The 18,035-nt window shown below is 49.1% G+C and overlaps 54 non-coding genes across 54 annotated transcripts; all 54 read left to right on the plus strand.

Moving 5' to 3' along the window:
* The first annotated feature begins 41 nt into the window (after positions 1-41).
* Positions 42-160, plus strand: LOC145085721 (5S ribosomal RNA). The gene has a single exon (XR_013700111.1). It is a non-coding gene; the product is annotated as a 5S ribosomal RNA (ribosomal RNA).
* A 214-nt stretch (positions 161-374) lies between these two features.
* On the plus strand, positions 375-493 carry LOC145084752 (5S ribosomal RNA). The gene has a single exon (XR_013699183.1). It is a non-coding gene; the product is annotated as a 5S ribosomal RNA (ribosomal RNA).
* A 216-nt stretch (positions 494-709) lies between these two features.
* On the plus strand, positions 710-828 carry LOC145084601 (5S ribosomal RNA). Its single transcript, XR_013699041.1, has one exon. It is a non-coding gene; the product is annotated as a 5S ribosomal RNA (ribosomal RNA).
* Positions 829-1,048: 220 nt separating this feature from the next.
* LOC145083924 (5S ribosomal RNA) lies at positions 1,049-1,167 on the plus strand. Its single transcript, XR_013698386.1, has one exon. It is a non-coding gene; the product is annotated as a 5S ribosomal RNA (ribosomal RNA).
* Positions 1,168-1,388: 221 nt separating this feature from the next.
* On the plus strand, positions 1,389-1,507 carry LOC145084603 (5S ribosomal RNA). Its single transcript, XR_013699042.1, has one exon. It is a non-coding gene; the product is annotated as a 5S ribosomal RNA (ribosomal RNA).
* A 221-nt stretch (positions 1,508-1,728) lies between these two features.
* LOC145085683 (5S ribosomal RNA) lies at positions 1,729-1,847 on the plus strand. The gene has a single exon (XR_013700074.1). It is a non-coding gene; the product is annotated as a 5S ribosomal RNA (ribosomal RNA).
* Positions 1,848-2,064: 217 nt separating this feature from the next.
* Positions 2,065-2,183, plus strand: LOC145085066 (5S ribosomal RNA). Its single transcript, XR_013699481.1, has one exon. It is a non-coding gene; the product is annotated as a 5S ribosomal RNA (ribosomal RNA).
* A 214-nt stretch (positions 2,184-2,397) lies between these two features.
* On the plus strand, positions 2,398-2,516 carry LOC145084753 (5S ribosomal RNA). The gene has a single exon (XR_013699184.1). It is a non-coding gene; the product is annotated as a 5S ribosomal RNA (ribosomal RNA).
* Positions 2,517-2,732: 216 nt separating this feature from the next.
* On the plus strand, positions 2,733-2,851 carry LOC145084604 (5S ribosomal RNA). Its single transcript, XR_013699043.1, has one exon. It is a non-coding gene; the product is annotated as a 5S ribosomal RNA (ribosomal RNA).
* A 220-nt stretch (positions 2,852-3,071) lies between these two features.
* On the plus strand, positions 3,072-3,190 carry LOC145083925 (5S ribosomal RNA). The gene has a single exon (XR_013698387.1). It is a non-coding gene; the product is annotated as a 5S ribosomal RNA (ribosomal RNA).
* Positions 3,191-3,408: 218 nt separating this feature from the next.
* On the plus strand, positions 3,409-3,527 carry LOC145084605 (5S ribosomal RNA). The gene has a single exon (XR_013699044.1). It is a non-coding gene; the product is annotated as a 5S ribosomal RNA (ribosomal RNA).
* A 220-nt stretch (positions 3,528-3,747) lies between these two features.
* On the plus strand, positions 3,748-3,866 carry LOC145084952 (5S ribosomal RNA). Its single transcript, XR_013699373.1, has one exon. It is a non-coding gene; the product is annotated as a 5S ribosomal RNA (ribosomal RNA).
* Positions 3,867-4,084: 218 nt separating this feature from the next.
* On the plus strand, positions 4,085-4,203 carry LOC145084504 (5S ribosomal RNA). The gene has a single exon (XR_013698948.1). It is a non-coding gene; the product is annotated as a 5S ribosomal RNA (ribosomal RNA).
* Positions 4,204-4,417: 214 nt separating this feature from the next.
* LOC145083795 (5S ribosomal RNA) lies at positions 4,418-4,536 on the plus strand. The gene has a single exon (XR_013698255.1). It is a non-coding gene; the product is annotated as a 5S ribosomal RNA (ribosomal RNA).
* Positions 4,537-4,750: 214 nt separating this feature from the next.
* LOC145083365 (5S ribosomal RNA) lies at positions 4,751-4,869 on the plus strand. Its single transcript, XR_013697838.1, has one exon. It is a non-coding gene; the product is annotated as a 5S ribosomal RNA (ribosomal RNA).
* A 220-nt stretch (positions 4,870-5,089) lies between these two features.
* On the plus strand, positions 5,090-5,208 carry LOC145080958 (5S ribosomal RNA). Its single transcript, XR_013695528.1, has one exon. It is a non-coding gene; the product is annotated as a 5S ribosomal RNA (ribosomal RNA).
* Positions 5,209-5,428: 220 nt separating this feature from the next.
* Positions 5,429-5,547, plus strand: LOC145080959 (5S ribosomal RNA). Its single transcript, XR_013695529.1, has one exon. It is a non-coding gene; the product is annotated as a 5S ribosomal RNA (ribosomal RNA).
* Positions 5,548-5,761: 214 nt separating this feature from the next.
* LOC145084652 (5S ribosomal RNA) lies at positions 5,762-5,880 on the plus strand. Its single transcript, XR_013699088.1, has one exon. It is a non-coding gene; the product is annotated as a 5S ribosomal RNA (ribosomal RNA).
* A 214-nt stretch (positions 5,881-6,094) lies between these two features.
* Positions 6,095-6,213, plus strand: LOC145085722 (5S ribosomal RNA). Its single transcript, XR_013700112.1, has one exon. It is a non-coding gene; the product is annotated as a 5S ribosomal RNA (ribosomal RNA).
* Positions 6,214-6,427: 214 nt separating this feature from the next.
* LOC145084755 (5S ribosomal RNA) lies at positions 6,428-6,546 on the plus strand. The gene has a single exon (XR_013699186.1). It is a non-coding gene; the product is annotated as a 5S ribosomal RNA (ribosomal RNA).
* A 215-nt stretch (positions 6,547-6,761) lies between these two features.
* On the plus strand, positions 6,762-6,880 carry LOC145084606 (5S ribosomal RNA). Its single transcript, XR_013699045.1, has one exon. It is a non-coding gene; the product is annotated as a 5S ribosomal RNA (ribosomal RNA).
* Positions 6,881-7,101: 221 nt separating this feature from the next.
* LOC145083926 (5S ribosomal RNA) lies at positions 7,102-7,220 on the plus strand. The gene has a single exon (XR_013698388.1). It is a non-coding gene; the product is annotated as a 5S ribosomal RNA (ribosomal RNA).
* Positions 7,221-7,438: 218 nt separating this feature from the next.
* On the plus strand, positions 7,439-7,557 carry LOC145084607 (5S ribosomal RNA). The gene has a single exon (XR_013699046.1). It is a non-coding gene; the product is annotated as a 5S ribosomal RNA (ribosomal RNA).
* Positions 7,558-7,774: 217 nt separating this feature from the next.
* On the plus strand, positions 7,775-7,893 carry LOC145085412 (5S ribosomal RNA). Its single transcript, XR_013699811.1, has one exon. It is a non-coding gene; the product is annotated as a 5S ribosomal RNA (ribosomal RNA).
* A 219-nt stretch (positions 7,894-8,112) lies between these two features.
* LOC145083907 (5S ribosomal RNA) lies at positions 8,113-8,231 on the plus strand. The gene has a single exon (XR_013698370.1). It is a non-coding gene; the product is annotated as a 5S ribosomal RNA (ribosomal RNA).
* A 214-nt stretch (positions 8,232-8,445) lies between these two features.
* Positions 8,446-8,564, plus strand: LOC145083796 (5S ribosomal RNA). Its single transcript, XR_013698256.1, has one exon. It is a non-coding gene; the product is annotated as a 5S ribosomal RNA (ribosomal RNA).
* Positions 8,565-8,778: 214 nt separating this feature from the next.
* LOC145083366 (5S ribosomal RNA) lies at positions 8,779-8,897 on the plus strand. The gene has a single exon (XR_013697839.1). It is a non-coding gene; the product is annotated as a 5S ribosomal RNA (ribosomal RNA).
* Positions 8,898-9,117: 220 nt separating this feature from the next.
* LOC145080960 (5S ribosomal RNA) lies at positions 9,118-9,236 on the plus strand. Its single transcript, XR_013695530.1, has one exon. It is a non-coding gene; the product is annotated as a 5S ribosomal RNA (ribosomal RNA).
* A 219-nt stretch (positions 9,237-9,455) lies between these two features.
* On the plus strand, positions 9,456-9,574 carry LOC145080961 (5S ribosomal RNA). The gene has a single exon (XR_013695531.1). It is a non-coding gene; the product is annotated as a 5S ribosomal RNA (ribosomal RNA).
* Positions 9,575-9,788: 214 nt separating this feature from the next.
* Positions 9,789-9,907, plus strand: LOC145083870 (5S ribosomal RNA). Its single transcript, XR_013698329.1, has one exon. It is a non-coding gene; the product is annotated as a 5S ribosomal RNA (ribosomal RNA).
* Positions 9,908-10,124: 217 nt separating this feature from the next.
* On the plus strand, positions 10,125-10,243 carry LOC145084608 (5S ribosomal RNA). The gene has a single exon (XR_013699047.1). It is a non-coding gene; the product is annotated as a 5S ribosomal RNA (ribosomal RNA).
* A 218-nt stretch (positions 10,244-10,461) lies between these two features.
* On the plus strand, positions 10,462-10,580 carry LOC145083396 (5S ribosomal RNA). The gene has a single exon (XR_013697874.1). It is a non-coding gene; the product is annotated as a 5S ribosomal RNA (ribosomal RNA).
* Positions 10,581-10,805: 225 nt separating this feature from the next.
* Positions 10,806-10,924, plus strand: LOC145074711 (5S ribosomal RNA). The gene has a single exon (XR_013692037.1). It is a non-coding gene; the product is annotated as a 5S ribosomal RNA (ribosomal RNA).
* Positions 10,925-11,138: 214 nt separating this feature from the next.
* LOC145085723 (5S ribosomal RNA) lies at positions 11,139-11,257 on the plus strand. Its single transcript, XR_013700113.1, has one exon. It is a non-coding gene; the product is annotated as a 5S ribosomal RNA (ribosomal RNA).
* A 213-nt stretch (positions 11,258-11,470) lies between these two features.
* On the plus strand, positions 11,471-11,589 carry LOC145084756 (5S ribosomal RNA). The gene has a single exon (XR_013699187.1). It is a non-coding gene; the product is annotated as a 5S ribosomal RNA (ribosomal RNA).
* Positions 11,590-11,804: 215 nt separating this feature from the next.
* On the plus strand, positions 11,805-11,922 carry LOC145085417 (5S ribosomal RNA). The gene has a single exon (XR_013699816.1). It is a non-coding gene; the product is annotated as a 5S ribosomal RNA (ribosomal RNA).
* Positions 11,923-12,136: 214 nt separating this feature from the next.
* LOC145083653 (5S ribosomal RNA) lies at positions 12,137-12,255 on the plus strand. The gene has a single exon (XR_013698120.1). It is a non-coding gene; the product is annotated as a 5S ribosomal RNA (ribosomal RNA).
* A 220-nt stretch (positions 12,256-12,475) lies between these two features.
* On the plus strand, positions 12,476-12,594 carry LOC145084653 (5S ribosomal RNA). The gene has a single exon (XR_013699089.1). It is a non-coding gene; the product is annotated as a 5S ribosomal RNA (ribosomal RNA).
* A 214-nt stretch (positions 12,595-12,808) lies between these two features.
* LOC145085725 (5S ribosomal RNA) lies at positions 12,809-12,927 on the plus strand. Its single transcript, XR_013700116.1, has one exon. It is a non-coding gene; the product is annotated as a 5S ribosomal RNA (ribosomal RNA).
* Positions 12,928-13,141: 214 nt separating this feature from the next.
* On the plus strand, positions 13,142-13,260 carry LOC145085464 (5S ribosomal RNA). The gene has a single exon (XR_013699862.1). It is a non-coding gene; the product is annotated as a 5S ribosomal RNA (ribosomal RNA).
* A 215-nt stretch (positions 13,261-13,475) lies between these two features.
* LOC145085418 (5S ribosomal RNA) lies at positions 13,476-13,593 on the plus strand. Its single transcript, XR_013699817.1, has one exon. It is a non-coding gene; the product is annotated as a 5S ribosomal RNA (ribosomal RNA).
* Positions 13,594-13,807: 214 nt separating this feature from the next.
* Positions 13,808-13,926, plus strand: LOC145080962 (5S ribosomal RNA). The gene has a single exon (XR_013695532.1). It is a non-coding gene; the product is annotated as a 5S ribosomal RNA (ribosomal RNA).
* A 220-nt stretch (positions 13,927-14,146) lies between these two features.
* On the plus strand, positions 14,147-14,265 carry LOC145084654 (5S ribosomal RNA). Its single transcript, XR_013699090.1, has one exon. It is a non-coding gene; the product is annotated as a 5S ribosomal RNA (ribosomal RNA).
* Positions 14,266-14,479: 214 nt separating this feature from the next.
* LOC145085726 (5S ribosomal RNA) lies at positions 14,480-14,598 on the plus strand. Its single transcript, XR_013700117.1, has one exon. It is a non-coding gene; the product is annotated as a 5S ribosomal RNA (ribosomal RNA).
* Positions 14,599-14,812: 214 nt separating this feature from the next.
* Positions 14,813-14,931, plus strand: LOC145084757 (5S ribosomal RNA). The gene has a single exon (XR_013699188.1). It is a non-coding gene; the product is annotated as a 5S ribosomal RNA (ribosomal RNA).
* A 220-nt stretch (positions 14,932-15,151) lies between these two features.
* On the plus strand, positions 15,152-15,270 carry LOC145083909 (5S ribosomal RNA). The gene has a single exon (XR_013698372.1). It is a non-coding gene; the product is annotated as a 5S ribosomal RNA (ribosomal RNA).
* A 214-nt stretch (positions 15,271-15,484) lies between these two features.
* LOC145080963 (5S ribosomal RNA) lies at positions 15,485-15,603 on the plus strand. Its single transcript, XR_013695533.1, has one exon. It is a non-coding gene; the product is annotated as a 5S ribosomal RNA (ribosomal RNA).
* A 214-nt stretch (positions 15,604-15,817) lies between these two features.
* LOC145085674 (5S ribosomal RNA) lies at positions 15,818-15,936 on the plus strand. The gene has a single exon (XR_013700065.1). It is a non-coding gene; the product is annotated as a 5S ribosomal RNA (ribosomal RNA).
* Positions 15,937-16,150: 214 nt separating this feature from the next.
* On the plus strand, positions 16,151-16,269 carry LOC145085727 (5S ribosomal RNA). The gene has a single exon (XR_013700118.1). It is a non-coding gene; the product is annotated as a 5S ribosomal RNA (ribosomal RNA).
* A 214-nt stretch (positions 16,270-16,483) lies between these two features.
* Positions 16,484-16,602, plus strand: LOC145084758 (5S ribosomal RNA). The gene has a single exon (XR_013699189.1). It is a non-coding gene; the product is annotated as a 5S ribosomal RNA (ribosomal RNA).
* Positions 16,603-16,818: 216 nt separating this feature from the next.
* On the plus strand, positions 16,819-16,937 carry LOC145085728 (5S ribosomal RNA). The gene has a single exon (XR_013700119.1). It is a non-coding gene; the product is annotated as a 5S ribosomal RNA (ribosomal RNA).
* A 213-nt stretch (positions 16,938-17,150) lies between these two features.
* On the plus strand, positions 17,151-17,269 carry LOC145084759 (5S ribosomal RNA). Its single transcript, XR_013699190.1, has one exon. It is a non-coding gene; the product is annotated as a 5S ribosomal RNA (ribosomal RNA).
* Positions 17,270-17,484: 215 nt separating this feature from the next.
* Positions 17,485-17,602, plus strand: LOC145085419 (5S ribosomal RNA). Its single transcript, XR_013699818.1, has one exon. It is a non-coding gene; the product is annotated as a 5S ribosomal RNA (ribosomal RNA).
* Positions 17,603-17,816: 214 nt separating this feature from the next.
* On the plus strand, positions 17,817-17,935 carry LOC145080964 (5S ribosomal RNA). Its single transcript, XR_013695534.1, has one exon. It is a non-coding gene; the product is annotated as a 5S ribosomal RNA (ribosomal RNA).
* Positions 17,936-18,035: the final 100 nt, after the last annotated feature.

Raw genomic sequence — 18,035 nt, forward strand, 5'->3', positions numbered from 1 at the left:
GTCTTCTAACACATAAAAACAATAAACATAGATAGTATTTCGGGTGCGATCATACCAGCACTAATGCATCGGATCCCATCAGAACTCCGCACTTAAGCGTGCTTGGGCGAGAGTAGTACTAGGATGGGTGACCCCTTTGGAAGTCCTCGTGTTGCACCCCCCTTTTTCGTTGTCCGTTTGCGTTTGTTTCTAGATTTTACGTCCTTTTTTTCCTTTCTTTCTTGCTATTTCTATGCTCGGGTGCCCTCCGGTTCATGGCTGATGGTTTTCGTATTTTTGGAACGGAGCCGATCGGTCACGTGGGTCCCACGCCCCGCGTACCAAAACAAAGGCGTCTTCTAACACATAAAAACAATAAACATGGATAGTATTTCGGGTGCGATCATACCAGCACTAATGCACCGGATCCCATCAGAACTCCGCAGTTAAGCGTGCTTGGGCGAGAGTAGCACTAGGATGGGTGACCTCCTGGGAAGTCCTCGTGTTGCACCCCCCCCTTTTTCGTTGTCCGTTTGCGTTTGTTTCTAGATTTTACGTGCTTTTTTTCCTTTCTTTCTTGCTATTTCTATGCTCGGGTGCCCTCCGGTTCACGGCTGATGGTTTTCGTAATTTTGGAACGGAGCCGATCGGTCACGTGGGTCCCACGCCCCGCGTACCAAAACAAAGGCGTCTTCTAACACATAAAGACAATAAACATGGATAGTATTTCGGGTGCGATAATACCAGCACTAATGCACCGGATCCCATCAGAACTCCGCAGTTAAGCGTGCTTGGGCGAGAGTAGTACTAGGATGGGTGACCCCCTGCGAAGTCCTCGTGTTGCACCCCCCCCCCCCTTTTTCGTTGTCCGTTTGCGTTTGTTTCTAGATTTTACGTGCTTTTTTTCCTTTCTTTCTTGCTATTTCTACGCTCGGGTGCCCTCCGGTTCATGGCTGACGGTTTTCGTATTTTTGGAACGGAGCCGATCCGTCACGTGGGTCCCACGCCCCGCGTACCAAAACAAAGGCGTCTTCTAACACATAAAAACAATAAACATGGATGGTATTTCGGGTGCGATAATACCAGCACTAATGCACCGGATCCCATCAGAACTCCGTAGTTAAGCGTGCTTGGGCGAGAGTAGTACTACGATGGGTGACCCCCTGGGAAGTCCTCGTGTTGCACCCCCCCCCCCCCTTTTTCGTTGTCCGTTTGCGTTTGTTTCTAGATTTTACGTGCTTTTTTTCCTTTCTTTCTTGCTATTTCTATGCTCGGGTGCCCTCCGGTTCATGGCTAACGGTTTTCGTATTTTTGGAACGGAGCCGATCGGTCACGTGGGTCCCACGCCCCGCGTACCAAAACAAAGGCGTCTTCTAACACATAAAGACAATAAACATGGATAGTATTTCGGGTGCGATAATACCAGCACTAATGCACCGGATCCCATCAGAACTCCGCAGTTAAGCGTGCTTGGGCGAGAGTAGTACTAGGATGGGTGACCCCCTGCGAAGTCCTCGTGTTGCACCCCCCCCCCCCCTTTTTCGTTGTCCGTTTGCGTTTGTTTCTAGATTTTACGTGCTTTTTTTCCTTTCTTTCTTGCTATTTCTACGCTCGGGTGCCCTCCGGTTCATGGCTGACGGTTTTCGTATTTTTGGAACGGAGCCGATCCGTCACGTGGGTCCCACGCCCCGCGTACCAAAACAAAGGCGTCTTCTAACACATAAAAACAATAAACATGGATGGTATTTCGGGTGCGATAATACCAGCACTAATGCACCGGATCCCATCAGAACTCCGTAGTTAAGCGTGATTGGGCGAGAGTAGTACTACGATGGGTGACCCCCTGGGAAGTCTTCGTGTTGCACCCCCCCCCTTTTTCGTTGTCCGTTTGCGTTTGTTTCTAGATTTTACGTGCTTTTTTTCCTTTCTTTCTTCCTATTTCTATGCTCGGGTGCCCTCCGGTTCATTGCTGATGGTTTTCGTATTTTTGGAACGGAGCCGTTCGGTCACGTGGGTCCCACGCCCCGCATACCAAAACAAAGGCGTCTTCTAACACATAAAAACAATAAACATGGATAGTATTTGGAGTGCGATCATACCAGCACTAATGCACCGGATCCCATCAGAACTCCGCAGTTAAGCGTGCTTGGGCGAGAGTAGTACTTGGATGGGTGACCCCCTGAGAAGTCCTCGTGTTGCAACCCCCTTTTTCGTTGTCCGTTTGCGTTTGTTTCTAGATTTTACGTGCTTTTTTTCCTTTCTTTCTTGCTATTTCTATGCTCGGGTGCCCTCCGGTTCATTGCTGATGGTTTTCGTATTTTTGGAACTGAGCCGATCGGTCACGTGGGTCCCACGCCCCGCGTACCAAAACAAAGGCGTCTTCTAACACATAAAAACAATAAACATGGATAGTATTTCGGGTGCGATCATACCAGCACTAATGCACCGGATCCCATCAGAACTCCGCAGTTAAGCGTGCTTGGGCGAGAGTAGCACTAGGATGGGTGACCTCCTGGGAAGTCCTCGTGTTGCACCCCCCCCTTTTTCGTTGTCCGTTTGCGTTTGTTTCTAGATTTTACGTGCTTTTTTTCCTTTCTTTCTTGCTATTTCTATGCTCGGGTGCCCTCCGGTTCACGGCTGATGGTTTTCGTAATTTTGGAACGGAGCCGATCGGTCACGTGGGTCCCACGCCCCGCGTACCAAAACAAAGGCGTCTTCTAACACATAAAGACAATAAACATGGATAGTATTTCGGGTGCGATAATACCAGCACTAATGCACCGGATCCCATCAGAACTCCGCAGTTAAGCGTGCTTGGGCGAGAGTAGTACTAGGATGGGTGACCCCCTGCGAAGTCCTCGTGTTGCACCCCCCCCCCCCTTTTTCGTTGTCCGTTTGCGTTTGTTTCTAGATTTTACGTGCTTTTTTTCCTTTCTTTCTTGCTATTTCTACGCTCGGGTGCCCTCCGGTTCATGGCTGACGGTTTTCGTATTTTTGGAACGGAGCCGATCCGTCACGTGGGTCCCACGCCCCGCGTACCAAAACAAAGGCGTCTTCTAACACATAAAAACAATAAACATGGATGGTATTTCGGGTGCGATAATACCAGCACTAATGCACCGGATCCCATCAGAACTCCGTAGTTAAGCGTGCTTGGGCGAGAGTAGTACTACGATGGGTGACCCCCTGGGAAGTCCTCGTGTTGCACCCCCCCCCCTTTTTCGTTGTCCGTTTGCGTTTGTTTCTAGATTTTACGTGCTTTTTTTCCTTTCTTTCTTGCTATTTCTATGCTCGGGTGCCCTCCGGTTCATGGCTAACGGTTTTCGTATTTTTGGAACGGAGCCGATCGGTCACGTGGGTCCCACGCCCCGCGTACCAAAACAAAGGCGTCTTCTAACACATAAAGACAATAAACATGGATAGTATTTCGGGTGCGATAATACCAGCACTAATGCACCGGATCCCATCAGAACTCCGCAGTTAAGCGTGCTTGGGCGAGAGTAGTACTAGGATGGGTGACCCCCTGCGAAGTCCTCGTGTTGCACCCCCCCCCCCCTTTTTCGTTGTCCGTTTGCGTTTGTTTCTAGATTTTACGTGCTTTTTTTCCTTTCTTTCTTGCTATTTCTACGCTCGGGTGCCCTCCGGTTCATGGCTGACGGTTTTCGTATTTTTGGAACGGAGCCGATCCGTCACGTGGGTCCCACGCCCCGCGTACCAAAACAAAGGCGTCTTCTAACACATAAAAACAATAAACATGGATGGTATTTCGGGTGCGATAATACCAGCACTAATGCACCGGATCCCATCAGAACTCCGTAGTTAAGCGTGCTTGGGCGAGAGTAGTACTACGATGGGTGACCCCCTGGGAAGTCTTCGTGTTGCACCCCCCCCCCTTTTTCGTTGTCCGTTTGCGTTTGTTTCTAGATTTTACGTGCTTTTTTTCCTTTCTTTCTTCCTATTTCTATGCTCGGGTGCCCTCCGGTTCATTGCTGATGGTTTTCGTATTTTTGGAACGGAGCCGTTCGGTCACGTGGGTCCCACGCCCCGCATACCAAAACAAAGGCGTCTTCTAACACATAAAAACAATAAACATGGATAGTATTTGGAGTGCGATCATACCAGCACTAATGCACCGGATCCCATCAGAACTCCGCAGTTAAGCGTGCTTGGGCGAGAGTAGTACTTGGATGGGTGACCCCCTGAGAAGTCCTCGTGTTGCACCCCCCTTTTTCGTTGTCCGTTTGCGTTTGTTTCTAGATTTTACGTGCTTTTTTTCCTTTCTTTCATGCTATTTCTATGCTCGGGTGCCCTCCGGTTCATTGCTGATGGTTTTCGTATTTTTGGAACTGAGCCGATCGGTCACGTGGGTCCCACGCCCCGCGTACCAAAACAAAGGCGTCTTCTAACACATAAAAACAATAAACATGGATAGTATTTCGGGTGCGATCATACCAGCACTAATGCACCGGATCCCATCAGAACTCCGCAGTTAATCGTGCTTGGGCGAGAGTAGTACTAGGATGGGTGACCCCCTGGGAAGTCCTCGTGTTGCACCCCCCTTTTTCGTTGTCCGTTTGCGTTTGTTTCTAGATTTTACGTGCTTTTTTTCCTTTCTTTCTTGCTATTTCTATGCTCGGGTGCCCTCCGGTTCATGGCTGACGGTTTTCGTATTTTTGCAACGAAGTCGATCCGTCACGTGGGTCCCACGCCCCGCGTACCAAAACAAAGGCGTCTTCTAACACATAAAAACAATAAACATGGATGGTATTTCGGGTGCGATCATACCAGCACTAATGCACCGGATCCCATCAGAACTCCGCAGTTAAGCGTGCTTGGGCGAGAGTAGTACTAGGATGGGTGACCCCCTGCGAAGTCCTCGTGTTGCACCCCCCCCCCCCTTTTTCGTTGTCCATTTGCGTTTGTTTCTAGATTTTACGTGCTTTTTTTCCTTTCTTTCTTGCTATTTCTATGCTCGGGTGCCCTCCGGTTCATGGCTGACGGTTTTCGTATTTTTGGAACGGAGCCGATCCGTCACGTGGGTCCCACGCCCCGCGTACCAAAACAAAGGCGTCTTTTAACACATAAAAACAATAAACATGGATGGTATTTCGGGTGCGATCATACCAGCACTAATGCACCGGATCCCATCAGAACTCCGCAGTTAAGCGTGCTTGGGCGAGAGTAGTACTAGGATGGGTGACCCCCTGGGAAGTCCTCGTGTTGCACCCCCCCCCCCCTTTTTCGTTGTCCGTTTGCGTTTGTTTCTAGATTTTACGTGCTTTTTTTCCTTTCTTTCTTGCTATTTCTATGCTCGGGTGCCCTCCGGTTCATGGCTGATGGTTTTCGTAATTTTGGAACGGAGCCGATCGGTCACGTAGGTCCCACGCCCCGCGTACCAAAACAAAGGCGTCTTCTAACACATAAAGACAATAAACATGGATAGTATTTCGGGTGCGATCATACCAGCACTAATGCACCGGATCCCATCAGAACTCCGCAGTTAAGCGTGCTTGGGCGAGAGTAGTACTAGGATGGGTGACCCCCTGGGAAGTCCTCGTGTTGCACCCCCCTTTTTCGTTGTCCGTTTGCGTTTGTTTCTAGATTTTACGTGCTTTTTTTCCTTTCTTTCTTGCTATTTCTATGCTCTGGTGCCCTCCGGTTCATGGCTGACGGTTTTCGTATTTTTGGAACGGAGCCGATCGGTCACGTGGGTCACACGCCCCGCGTACCAAAACAAAGGCGTCTTCTAACACATAAAAACAATAAACATGGATAGTATTTCTGGTGCGATCATACCAGCACTAATACACCGGATCCCATCAGAACTCCGCAGTTAAGCGTGCTTGGGCGAGAGTAGTACTTGGATGGGTGACCCCCTGGGAAGTCCTCGTGTTGCATCCCCCTTTTTCGTTGTCCGTTTGCGTTTGTTTCTAGATTTTACGTGCTTTTTTTCCTTTCTTTCTTGCTATTTCTATGCTCGGGTGCCCTCCGGTTCATTGTTGATGGTTTTCGTACTTTTGGAACGGAGCCGATCGGTCACGTGGGTCCCACGCCCCGCGTACCAAAACAAAGGAGTCTTCTAACACATAAAAACAATAAACATGGATAGTATTTCGGGTGCGATCATACCAGCACTAATGCATCGGATCCCATCAGAACTCCGCACTTAAGCGTGCTTGGGCGAGAGTAGTACTAGGATGGGTGACCCCTTTGGAAGTCCTCGTGTTGCACCCCCCTTTTTCGTTGTCCGTTTGCGTTTGTTTCTAGATTTTACGTGCTTTTTTTCCTTTCTTTCTTGCTATTTCTATGCTCGGGTGCCCTCCGGTTCATGGCTGATGGTTTTCGTATTTTTGGAACGGAGCCGATCGGTCACGTGGGTCCCACGCCCCGCGTACCAAAACAAAGGCGTCTTCTAACACATAAAAACAATAAACATGGATAGTATTTCGGGTGCGATCATACCAGCACTAATGCACCGGATCCCATCAGAACTCCGCAGTTAAGCGTGCTTGGGCGAGAGTAGCACTAGGATGGGTGACCTCCTGGGAAGTCCTCGTGTTGCACCCCCCCTTTTTCGTTGTCCGTTTGCGTTTGTTTCTAGATTTTACGTGCTTTTTTTCCTTTCTTTCTTGCTATTTCTATGCTCGGGTGCCCTCCGGTTCACGGCTGATGGTTTTCGTAATTTTGGAACGGAGCCGATCGGTCACGTGGGTCCCACGCCCCGCGTACCAAAACAAAGGCGTCTTCTAACACATAAAGACAATAAACATGGATAGTATTTCGGGTGCGATAATACCAGCACTAATGCACCGGATCCCATCAGAACTCCGCAGTTAAGCGTGCTTGGGCGAGAGTAGTACTAGGATGGGTGACCCCCTGCGAAGTCCTCGTGTTGCACCCCCCCCCCCCCTTTTTCGTTGTCCGTTTGCGTTTGTTTCTAGATTTTACGTGCTTTTTTTCCTTTCTTTCTTGCTATTTCTACGCTCGGGTGCCCTCCGGTTCATGGCTGACGGTTTTCGTATTTTTGGAACGGAGCCGATCCGTCACGTGGGTCCTACGCCCCGCGTACCAAAACAAAGGCGTCTTCTAACACATAAAAACAATAAACATGGATGGTATTTCGGGTGCGATAATACCAGCACTAATGCACCGGATCCCATCAGAACTCCGTAGTTAAGCGTGCTTGGGCGAGAGTAGTACTACGATGGGTGACCCCCTGGGAAGTCCTCGTGTTGCACCCCCCCCCCTTTTTCGTTGTCCGTTTGCGTTTGTTTCTAGATTTTACGTGCTTTTTTTCCTTTCTTTCTTGCTATTTCTATGCTCGGGTGCCCTCCGGTTCATGGCTAACGGTTTTCGTATTTTTGGAACGGAGCCGATCGGTCACGTGGGTCCCACGCCCCGCGTACCAAAACAAAGGCGTCTTCTAACACATAAAGACAATAAACATGGATAGTATTTCGGGTGCGATAATACCAGCACTAATGCACCGGATCCCATCAGAACTCCGCAGTTAAGCGTGCTTGGGCGAGAGTAGTACTAGGATGGGTGACCCCCTGCGAAGTCCTCGTGTTGCACCCCCCCCCTTTTTCGTTGTCCGTTTGCGTTTGTTTCTAGATTTTACGTGCTTTTTTTCCTTTCTTTCTTGCTATTTCTACGCTCGGGTGCCCTCCGGTTCATGGCTGACGGTTTTCGTATTTTTGGAACGGAGCCGATCCGTCACGTGGGTCCCACGCCCCGCGTACCAAAACAAAGGCGTCTTCTAACACATAAAAACAATAAACATGGATGGTATTTCGGGTGCGATAATACCAGCACTAATGCACCGGATACCATCAGAACTCCGTAGTTAAGCGTGCTTGGGCGAGAGTAGTACTACGATGGGTGACCCCCTGGGAAGTCCTCGTGTTGCACCCCCCCCCCCTTTTTCGTTGTCCGTTTGCGTTTGTTTCTAGATTTTACGTGCTTTTTTTCCTTTCTTTCTTCCTATTTCTATGCTCGGGTGCCCTCCGGTTCATTGCTGATGGTTTTCGTATTTTTGGAACGGAGCCGTTCGGTCACGTGGGTCCCACGCCCCGCATACCAAAACAAAGGCGTCTTCTAACACATAAAAACAATAAACATGGATAGTATTTGGAGTGCGATCATACCAGCACTAATGCACCGGATCCCATCAGAACTCCGCAGTTAAGCGTGCTTGGGCGAGAGTAGTACTTGGATGGGTGACCCCCTGGGAAGTCCTCGTGTTGCACCCCCCTTTTTCGTTGTCCGTTTGCGTTTGTTTCTAGATTTTACGTGCTTTTTTTCCTTTCTTTCTTGCTATTTCTATGCTCGGGTGCCCTCCGGTTCATTGCTGATGGTTTTCGTATTTTTGGAACTGAGCCGATCGGTCACGTGGGTCCCACGCCCCGCGTACCAAAACAAAGGCGTCTTCTAACACATAAAAACAATAAACATGGATAGTATTTCGGGTGCGATCATACCAGCACTAATGCACCGGATCCCATCAGAACTCCGCAGTTAATCGTGCTTGGGCGAGAGTAGTACTAGGATGGGTGACCCCCTGGGAAGTCCTCGTGTTGCACCCCCCTTTTTCGTTGTCCGTTTGCGTTTGTTTCTAGATTTTACGTGCCTTTTTTCCTTTCTTTCTTGCTATTTCTATGCTCGGGTGCCCTCCGGTTCATGGCTGACGGTTTTCGTATTTTTGGAACGAAGTCGATCCGTCACGTGGGTCCCACGCCCCGCGTACCAAAACAAAGGCGTCTTCTAACACATAAAAACAATAAACATGGATGGTATTTCGGGTGCGATCATACCAGCACTAATGCACCGGATCCCATCAGAACTCCGCAGTTAAGCGTGCTTGGGCGAGAGTAGTACTAGGATGGGTGACCCCCTGCGAAGTCCTCGTGTTGCACCCCCCCCCCCCTTTTTCGTTGTCCGTTTGCGTTTGTTTCTAGATTTTACGTGCTTTTTTTCCTTTCTTTCTTGCTATTTCTATGCTCGGGTGCCCTCCGGTTCATGGCTGACGGTTTTCGTATTTTTGGAACGGAGCCGATCCGTCACGTGGGTCCCACGCCCCGCGTACCAAAACAAAGGCGTCTTTTAACACATAAAAACAATAAACATGGATGGTATTTCGGGTGCGATCATACCAGCACTAATGCACCGGATCCCATCAGAACTCCGCAGTTAAGCGTGCTTGGGCGAGAGTAGTACTAGGATGGGTGACCCCCTGGGAAGTCCTCGTGTTGCACCCCCCCCCCCTTTTTCGTTGTCCGTTTGCGTTTGTTTCTAGATTTTACGTGCTTTTTTTCCTTTCTTTCTTGCTATTTCTATGCTCGGGTGCCCTCCGGTTCATGGCTGATGGTTTTCGTAATTTTGGAACGGAGCCGATCGGTCACGTGGGTCCCACGCCCCGCGTACCAAAACAAAGGCGTCTTCTAACACATAAAGACAATAAACATGGATAGTATTTCGGGTGCGATCATACCAGCACTAATGCACCGGATCCCATCAGAACTCCGCAGTTAAGCGTGCTTGGGCGAGAGTAGTACTAGGATGGGTGACCCCCTGGGAAGTCCTCGTGTTGCACCCCCGTTTTTCGTTGTCCGTTTGCGTTTGTTTCTAGATTTTACGTGCTTTTTTTCCTTTCTTTCTTGCTATTTCTATGCTCGGGTGCCCTCCGGTTCATTGCTGATGGTTTTCGTATTTTTGGAACGGAGCCGATCCGTCACGTGGGTCCCACGCCCCGCGTACCAAAACAAAGGCGTCTTCTAACACATAAAGACAATAAACATGGATGGTATTTCGGGTGCGATCATACCAGCACTAATGCACCGGATCCCATCAGAACTCCGCAGGTAAGCGTGCTTGGGCGAGAGTAGTACTAGGATGGGTGACCCCCTGGGAAGTCCTCGTGTTGCACCCCCCCCCTTTTTCGTTGTCCGTTTGCGTTTGTTTCTAGATTTTACGTGCTTTTTTTCCTTTCTTTCTTGCTATTTCTATGCTCGGGTGCCCTCCGGTTCATGGCTGATGGTTTTCGTAATTTTGGAACGGAGCCGATCGGTCACGTGGGTCCCACGCCCCGCGTACCAAAACAAAGGCGTCTTCTAACACATAAAGACAATAAACATGGATAGTATTTCGGGTGCGATAATACCAGCACTAATGCACCGGATCCCATCAGAACTCCGCAGTTAAGCGTGCTTGGGCGAGAGTAGTACTAGGATGGGTGACCCCCTGCGAAGTCCTCGTGTTGCACCCCCCCCCCTTTTTCGTTGTCCGTTTGCGTTTGTTTCTAGATTTTACGTGCTTTTTTTCCTTTCTTTCTTGCTATTTCTACGCTCGGGTGCCCTCCGGTTCATGGCTGACGGTTTTCGTATTTTTGGAACGGAGCCGATCCGTCACGTGGGTCCCACGCCCCGCGTACCAAAACAAAGGCGTCTTCTAACACATAAAAACAATAAACATGGATGGTATTTCGGGTGCGATAATACCAGCACTAATGCACCGGATCCCATCAGAACTCCGTAGTTAAGCGTGCTTGGGCGAGAGTAGTACTAGGATGGGTGACCCCCTGGGAAGTCCTCGTGTTGCACCCCCCCCCCCCCCCCATTTTTCGTTGTCCGTTTGCGTTTGCTTCTAGATTTTACGTGCTTTTTTTCCTTTCTTTCTTGCTATTTCTATGCTCGGGTGCCCTCCGGTTCATGGCTGACGGTTTTCGTATTTTTGGAACGGAGCCGATCGGTCACGTGGGTCCCACGCCCCGCGTACCAAAACAAAGGCGTCTTCTAACACATAAAAACAATAAACATGGATAGTATTTCTGGTGCGATCATACCAGCACTAATACACCGGATCCCATCAGAACTCAGCAGTTAAGCGTGCTTGAGCGAGAGTAGTACTTAGATGGGTGACCCCCTGGGAAGTCCTCGTGTTGCATCCCCCTTTTTCGTTGTCCGTTTGCGTTTGTTTCTAGATTTTACGTGCTTTTTTTCCTTTCTTTCTTGCTATTTCTATGCTCGGGTGCCCTCCGGTTCTTTGTTGATGGTTTTCGTATTTTTGGAACGGAGCCGATCGGTCACGTGGGTCCCACGCCCCGCGTACCAAAACAAAGGAGTCTTCTAACACATAAAAACAATAAACATGGATAGTATTTCGGGTGCGATCATACCAGCACTAATGCATCGGATCCCATCAGAACTCCGCACTTAAGCGTGCTTGGGCGAGAGTAGTACTAGGATGGGTGACCCCTTTGGAAGTCCTCGTGTTGCACCCCCTTTTTCGTTGTCCGTTTGCGTTTGTTTCTAGATTTTACGTGCTTTTTTTCCTTTCTTTCTTGCTATTTCTATGCTCGGGTGCCCTCCGGTTCATGGCTGATGGTTTTCGTATTTTTGGAACGGAGCCGATCGGTCACGTGGGTCCCACGCCCCGCGTACCAAAACAAAGGCGTCTTCTAACACATAAAAACAATAAACATGGATAGTATTTCGGGTGCGATCATACCAGCACTAATGCACCGGATCCCATCAGAACTCCGCAGTTAAGCGTGCTTGGGCGAGAGTAGCACTAGGATGGGTGACCTCCTGGGAAGTCCTCGTGTTGCACCCCCCCTTTTTCGTTGTCCGTTTGCGTTTGTTTCTAGATTTTACGTGCTTTTTTTCCTTTCTTTCTTCCTATTTCTATGCTCGGGTGCCCTCCGGTTCATTGCTGATGGTTTTCGTATTTTTGGAACGGAGCCGTTCGGTCACGTGGGTCCCACGCCCCGCATACCAAAACAAAGGCGTCTTCTAACACATAAAAACAATAAACATGGATAGTATTTGGAGTGCGATCATACCAGCACTAATGCACCGGATCCCATCAGAACTCCGCAGTTAAGCGTGCTTGGGCGAGAGTAGTACTTGGTGGGTGACCCCCTGGGAAGTCCTCGTGTTGCACCTCCCTTTTTCGTTGTCCGTTTGCGTTTGTTTCTAGATTTTACGTGCTTTTTTTCCTTTCTTTCTTGCTATTTCTATGCTCGGGTGCCCTCCGGTTCATTGCTGATGGTTTTCGTATTTTTGGAACGGAGCCGATCGGTCACGTGGGTCCCACGCCCCGCGTACCAAAACAAAGGCGTCTTCTAACACATAAAAACAATAAACATGGATAGTATTTCGGGTGCGATCATACCAGCACTAATGCACCGGATCCCATCAGAACTCCGCAGTTAAGCGTGCTTGGGCGAGAGTAGTACTAGGATGGGTGACCCCCTGGGAAGTCCTCGTGTTGCACACCCCCCCCCCTTTTTCGTTGTCCGTTTGCGTTTGTTTCTAGATTTTACGTGCTTTTTTTCCTTTCTTTCTTGCTATTTCTATGCTCGGGTGCCCTCCGGTTCATGGCTGACGGTTTTCGTATTTTTGGAACGGAGCCGATCGGTCACGTGGGTCCCACGCCCCGCGTACCAAAACAAAGGCGTCTTCTAACACATAAAAACAATAAACATGGATAGTATTTCTGGTGCGATCATACCAGCACTAATACACCGGATCCCATCAGAACTCCGCAGTTAAGCGTGCTTGGGCGAGAGTAGTACTTGGATGGGTGACCCCCTGGGAAGTCCTCGTGTTGCATCCCCCTTTTTCGTTGTCCGTTTGCGTTTGTTTCTAGATTTTACGTGCTTTTTTTCCTTTCTTTCTTGCTATTTCTATGCTCGGGTGCCCTCCGGTTCATTGTTGATGGTTTTCGTATTTTTGGAACGGAGCCGATCGGTCACGTGGGTCCCACGCCCCACGTACCAAAACAAAGGAGTCTTCTAACACATAAAAACAATAAACATGGATAGTATTTCGGGTGCGATCATACCAGCACTAATGCATCGGATCCCATCAGAACTCCGCACTTAAGCGTGCTTGGGCGAGAGTAGTACTAGGATGGGTGACCCCTTTGGAAGTCCTCGTGTTGCACCCCCCTTTTTCGTTGTCCGTTTGCGTTTGTTTCTAGATTTTACGTGCTTTTTTTCCTTTCTTTCTTGCTATTTCTATGCTCGGGTGCCCTCCGGTTCATGGCTGATGGTTTTCGTATTTTTGGAACGGAGCCGATCGGTCACGTGGGTCCCACGCCCCGCGTACCAAAACAAAGGCGTCTTCTAACACATAAAAACAATAAACATGGATAGTATTTCGGGTGCGATCATACCAGCACTAATGCACCGGATCCCATCAGAACTCCGCAGTTAAGCGTGCTTTGGCGAGAGTAGCACTAGGATGGGTGACCTCCTGGGAAGTCCTCGTGTTGCACCCCCCCTTTTTCGTTGTCCGTTTGCGTTTGTTTCTAGATTTTACGTGCTTTTTTTCCTTTCTTTCTTCCTATTTCTATGCTCGGGTGCCCTCCGGTTCATTGCTGATGGTTTTCGTATTTTTGGAACGGAGCCGTTCGGTCACGTGGGTCCCACGCCCCGCATACCAAAACAAAGGCGTCTTCTAACACATAAAAACAATAAACATGGATAGTATTTGGAGTGCGATCATACCAGCACTAATGCACCGGATCCCATCAGAACTCCGCAGTTAAGCGTGCTTGGGCGAGAGTAGTACTTGGTGGGTGACCCCCTGGGAAGTCCTCGTGTTGCACCTCCCTTTTTCGTTGTCCGTTTGCGTTTGTTTCTAGATTTTACGTGCTTTTTTTCCTTTCTTTCTTGCTATTTCTATGCTCGGGTGCCCTCCGGTTCATTGCTGATGGTTTTCGTATTTTTGGAACGGAGCCGATCGGTCACGTGGGTCCCACGCCCCGCGTACCAAAACAAAGGCGTCTTCTAACACATAAAAACAATAAACATGGATAGTATTTCGGGTGCGATCATACCAGCACTAATGCACCGGATCCCATCAGAACTCCGCAGTTAAGCGTGCTTGGGCGAGAGTAGTACTAGGATGGGTGACCCCCTGGGAAGTCCTCGTGTTGCACCCCCCCCCCCCTTTTTCGTTGTCCGTTTGCGTTTGTTTCTAGATTTTACGTGCTTTTTTTCCTTTCTTTCTTGCTATTTCTATGCTCGGGTGCCCTCCGGTTCATGGCTGACGGTTTTCGTATTTTTGGAACGGAGCCGATCGGTCACGTGGGTCCCACGCCCCGCGTACCAAAACAAAGGCGTCTTCTAACACATAAAAACAATAAACATGGATAGTATTTCTGGTGCGATCATACCAGCACTAATACACCGGATCCCATCAGAACTCCGCAGTTAAGCGTGCTTGGGCGAGAGTAGTACTTGGATGGGTGACCCCCTGGGAAGTCCTCGTGTTGCATCCCCCTTTTTCGTTGTCCGTTTGCGTTTGTTTCTAGATTTTACGTGCTTTTTTTCCTTTCTTTCTTGCTATTTCTATGCTCGGGTGCCCTCCGGTTCATTGTTGATGGTTTTCGTATTTTTGGAACGGAGCCGATCGGTCACGTGGGTCCCACGCCCCGCGTACCAAAACAAAGGAGTCTTCTAACACATAAAAACAATAAACATGGATAGTATTTCGGGTGCGATCATACCAGCACTAATGCATCGGATCCCATCAGAACTCCGCACTTAAGCGTGCTTGGGCGAGAGTAGTACTAGGATGGGTGACCCCTTTGGAAGTCCTCGTGTTGCACCCCCCTTTTTCGTTGTCCGTTTGCGTTTGTTTCTAGGTTTTACGTGCTTTTTTTCCTTTCTTTCTTGCTATTTCTATGCTCGGGTGCCCTCCGGTTCATGGCTGATGGTTTTCGTATTTTTGGAACGGAGCCGATCGGTCACGTGGGTCCCACGCCCCGCGTACCAAAACAAAGGCGTCTTCTAACACATAAAAACAATAAACATGGATAGTATTTCGGGTGCGATCATACCAGCACTAATGCACCGGATCCCATCAGAACTCCGCAGTTAAGCGTGCTTGGGCGAGAGTAGCACTAGGATGGGTGACCTCCTGGGAAGTCCTCGTGTTGCACCCCCCCCCCCCTTTTTCGTTGTCCGTTTGCGTTTGTTTCTAGATTTTACGTGCTTTTTTTCCTTTCTTTCTTCTTATTTCTATGCTCGGGTGCCCTCCGGTTCATTGCTGATGGTTTTCGTATTTTTGGAACGGAGCCGTTCGGTCACGTGGGTCCCACGTCCCGCATACCAAAACAAAGGCGTCTTCTAACACATAAAAACAATAAACATGGATAGTATTTGGAGTGCGATCATACCAGCACTAATGCACCGGATCCCATCAGAACTCCGCAGTTAAGCGTGCTTGGGCGAGAGTAGTACTTGGATGGGTGACCCCCTGGGAAGTCCTCGTGTTGCACCCCCCTTTTTCGTTGTCCGTTTGCGTTTGTTTCTAGATTTTACGTGCTTTTTTTCCTTTCTTTCTTGCTATTTCTATGCTCGGGTGCCCTCCGGTTCATTGCTGATGGTTTTCGTATTTTTGGAACGGAGCCGATCGGTCACGTGGGTCCCACGCCCCGCGTACCAAAACAAAGGCGTCTTCTAACACATAAAAACAATAAACATGGATAGTATTTCGGGTGCGATCATACCAGCACTAATGCACCGGATCCCATCAGAACTCCGCAGTTAAGCGTGCTTGGGCGAGAGTAGTACTAGGATGGGTGACCCCCTGGGAAGTCCTCGTGTTGCACCCCCCTTTTTCGTTGTCCGTTTGCGTTTGTTTCTAGATTTTACGTGCTTTTTTTCCTTTCTTTCTTGCTATTTCTATGCTCGGGTGCCCTCCGGTTCATGGCTGACGGTTTTCGTATTTTTGGAACGGAGCCGATCGGTCACGTGGGTCCCACGCCCCGCGTACCAAAACAAAGGCGTCTTCTAACACATAAAAACAATAAACATGGATAGTATTTCTGGTGCGATCATACCAGCACTAATACACCGGATCCCATCAGAACTCCGCAGTTAAGTGTGCTTTGGCGAGAGTAGTACTTGGATGGGTGACCCCCTGGGAAGTCCTCGTGTTGCATCCCCCTTTTTCGTTGTCCGTTTGCGTTTGTTTCTAGATTTTACGTGCTTTTTTTCCTTTCTTTCTTGCTATTTCTATGCTCGGGTGCCCTCCGGTTCATTGTTGATGGTTTTCGTATTTTTGGAACGGAGCCGATCGGTCACGTGGGTCCCACGCCCCGCGTACCAAAACAAAGGAGTCTTCTAACACATAAAAACAATAAACATGGATAGTATTTCGGGTGCGATCATACCAGCACTAATGCATCGGATCCCATCAGAACTCCGCACTTAAGCGTGCTTGGGCGAGAGTAGTACTAGGATGGGTGACCCCTTTGGAAGTCCTCGTGTTGCACCCCCCTTTTTCGTTGTCCGTTTGCGTTTGTTTCTAGATTTTACGTGCTTTTTTTCCTTTCTTTCTTGCTATTTCTATGCTCGGGTGCCCTCCGGTTCATGGCTGATGGTTTTCGTATTTTTGGAACGGAGCCGATCGGTCACGTGGGTCCCACGCCCCGCGTACCAAAACAAAGGCGTCTTCTAACACATAAAAACAATAAACATGGATAGTATTTCGGGTGCGATCATACCAGCACTAATGCACCGGATCCCATCAGAACTCCGCAGTTAAGCGTGCTTGGGCGAGAGTAGCACTAGGATGGGTGACCTCCTGGGAAGTCCTCGTGTTGCACCCCCCCCTTTTTCGTTGTCCGTTTGCGTTTGTTTCTAGATTTTACGTGCTTTTTTTCCTTTCTTTCTTGCTATTTCTATGCTCGGGTGCCCTCCGGTTCTTTGTTGATGGTTTTCGTATTTTTGGAACGGAGCCGATCGGTCACGTGGGTCCCACGCCCCGCGTACCAAAACAAAGGAGTCTTCTAACACATAAAAACAATAAACATGGATAGTATTTCGGGTGCGATCATACCAGCACTAATGCATCGGATCCCATCAGAACTCCGCACTTAAGCGTGCTTGGGCGAGAGTAGTACTAGGATGGGTGACCCCTTTGGAAGTCCTCGTGTTGCACCCCCTTTTTCGTTGTCCGTTTGCGTTTGTTTCTAGATTTTACGTGCTTTTTTTCCTTTCTTTCTTGCTATTTCTATGCTCGGGTGCCCTCCGGTTCATGGCTGATGGTTTTCGTATTTTTGGAACGGAGCCGATCGGTCACGTGGGTCCCACGCCCCGCGTACCAAAACAAAGGCGTCTTCTAACACATAAAAACAATAAACATGGATAGTATTTCGGGTGCGATCATACCAGCACTAATGCACCGGATCCCATCAGAACTCCGCAGTTAAGCGTGCTTGGGCGAGAGTAGCACTAGGATGGGTGACCTCCTGGGAAGTCCTCGTGTTGCACCCCCCCTTTTTCGTTGTCCGTTTGCGTTTGTTTCTAGATTTTACGTGCTTTTTTTCCTTTCTTTCTTCCTATTTCTATGCTCGGGTGCCCTCCGGTTCATTGCTGATGGTTTTCGTATTTTTGGAACGGAGCCGTTCGGTCACGTGGGTCCCACGCCCCGCATACCAAAACAAAGGCGTCTTCTAACACATAAAAACAATAAACATGGATAGTATTTGGAGTGCGATCATACCAGCACTAATGCACCGGATCCCATCAGAACTCCGCAGTTAAGCGTGCTTGGGCGAGAGTAGTACTTGGTGGGTGACCCCCTGGGAAGTCCTCGTGTTGCACCTCCCTTTTTCGTTGTCCGTTTGCGTTTGTTTCTAGATTTTACGTGCTTTTTTTCCTTTCTTTCTTGCTATTTCTATGCTCGGGTGCCCTCCGGTTCATTGCTGATGGTTTTCGTATTTTTGGAACGGAGCCGATCGGTCACGTGGGTCCCACGCCCCGCGTACCAAAACAAAGGCGTCTTCTAACACATAAAAACAATAAACATGGATAGTATTTCGGGTGCGATCATACCAGCACTAATGCACCGGATCCCATCAGAACTCCGCAGTTAAGCGTGCTTGGGCGAGAGTAGTACTAGGATGGGTGACCCCCTGGGAAGTCCTCGTGTTGCACCCCCCCCCCCTTTTTCGTTGTCCGTTTGCGTTTGTTTCTAGATTTTACGTGCTTTTTTTCCTTTCTTTCTTGCTATTTCTATGCTCGGGTGCCCTCCGGTTCA

Source organism: Lactuca serriola, chromosome 1 (assembly GCF_051521515.1).
Source record: "Lactuca serriola cultivar US96UC23 chromosome 1, Lser_US96UC23_V15, whole genome shotgun sequence".
NCBI lineage: Eukaryota > Viridiplantae > Streptophyta > Magnoliopsida > Asterales > Asteraceae > Lactuca > Lactuca serriola.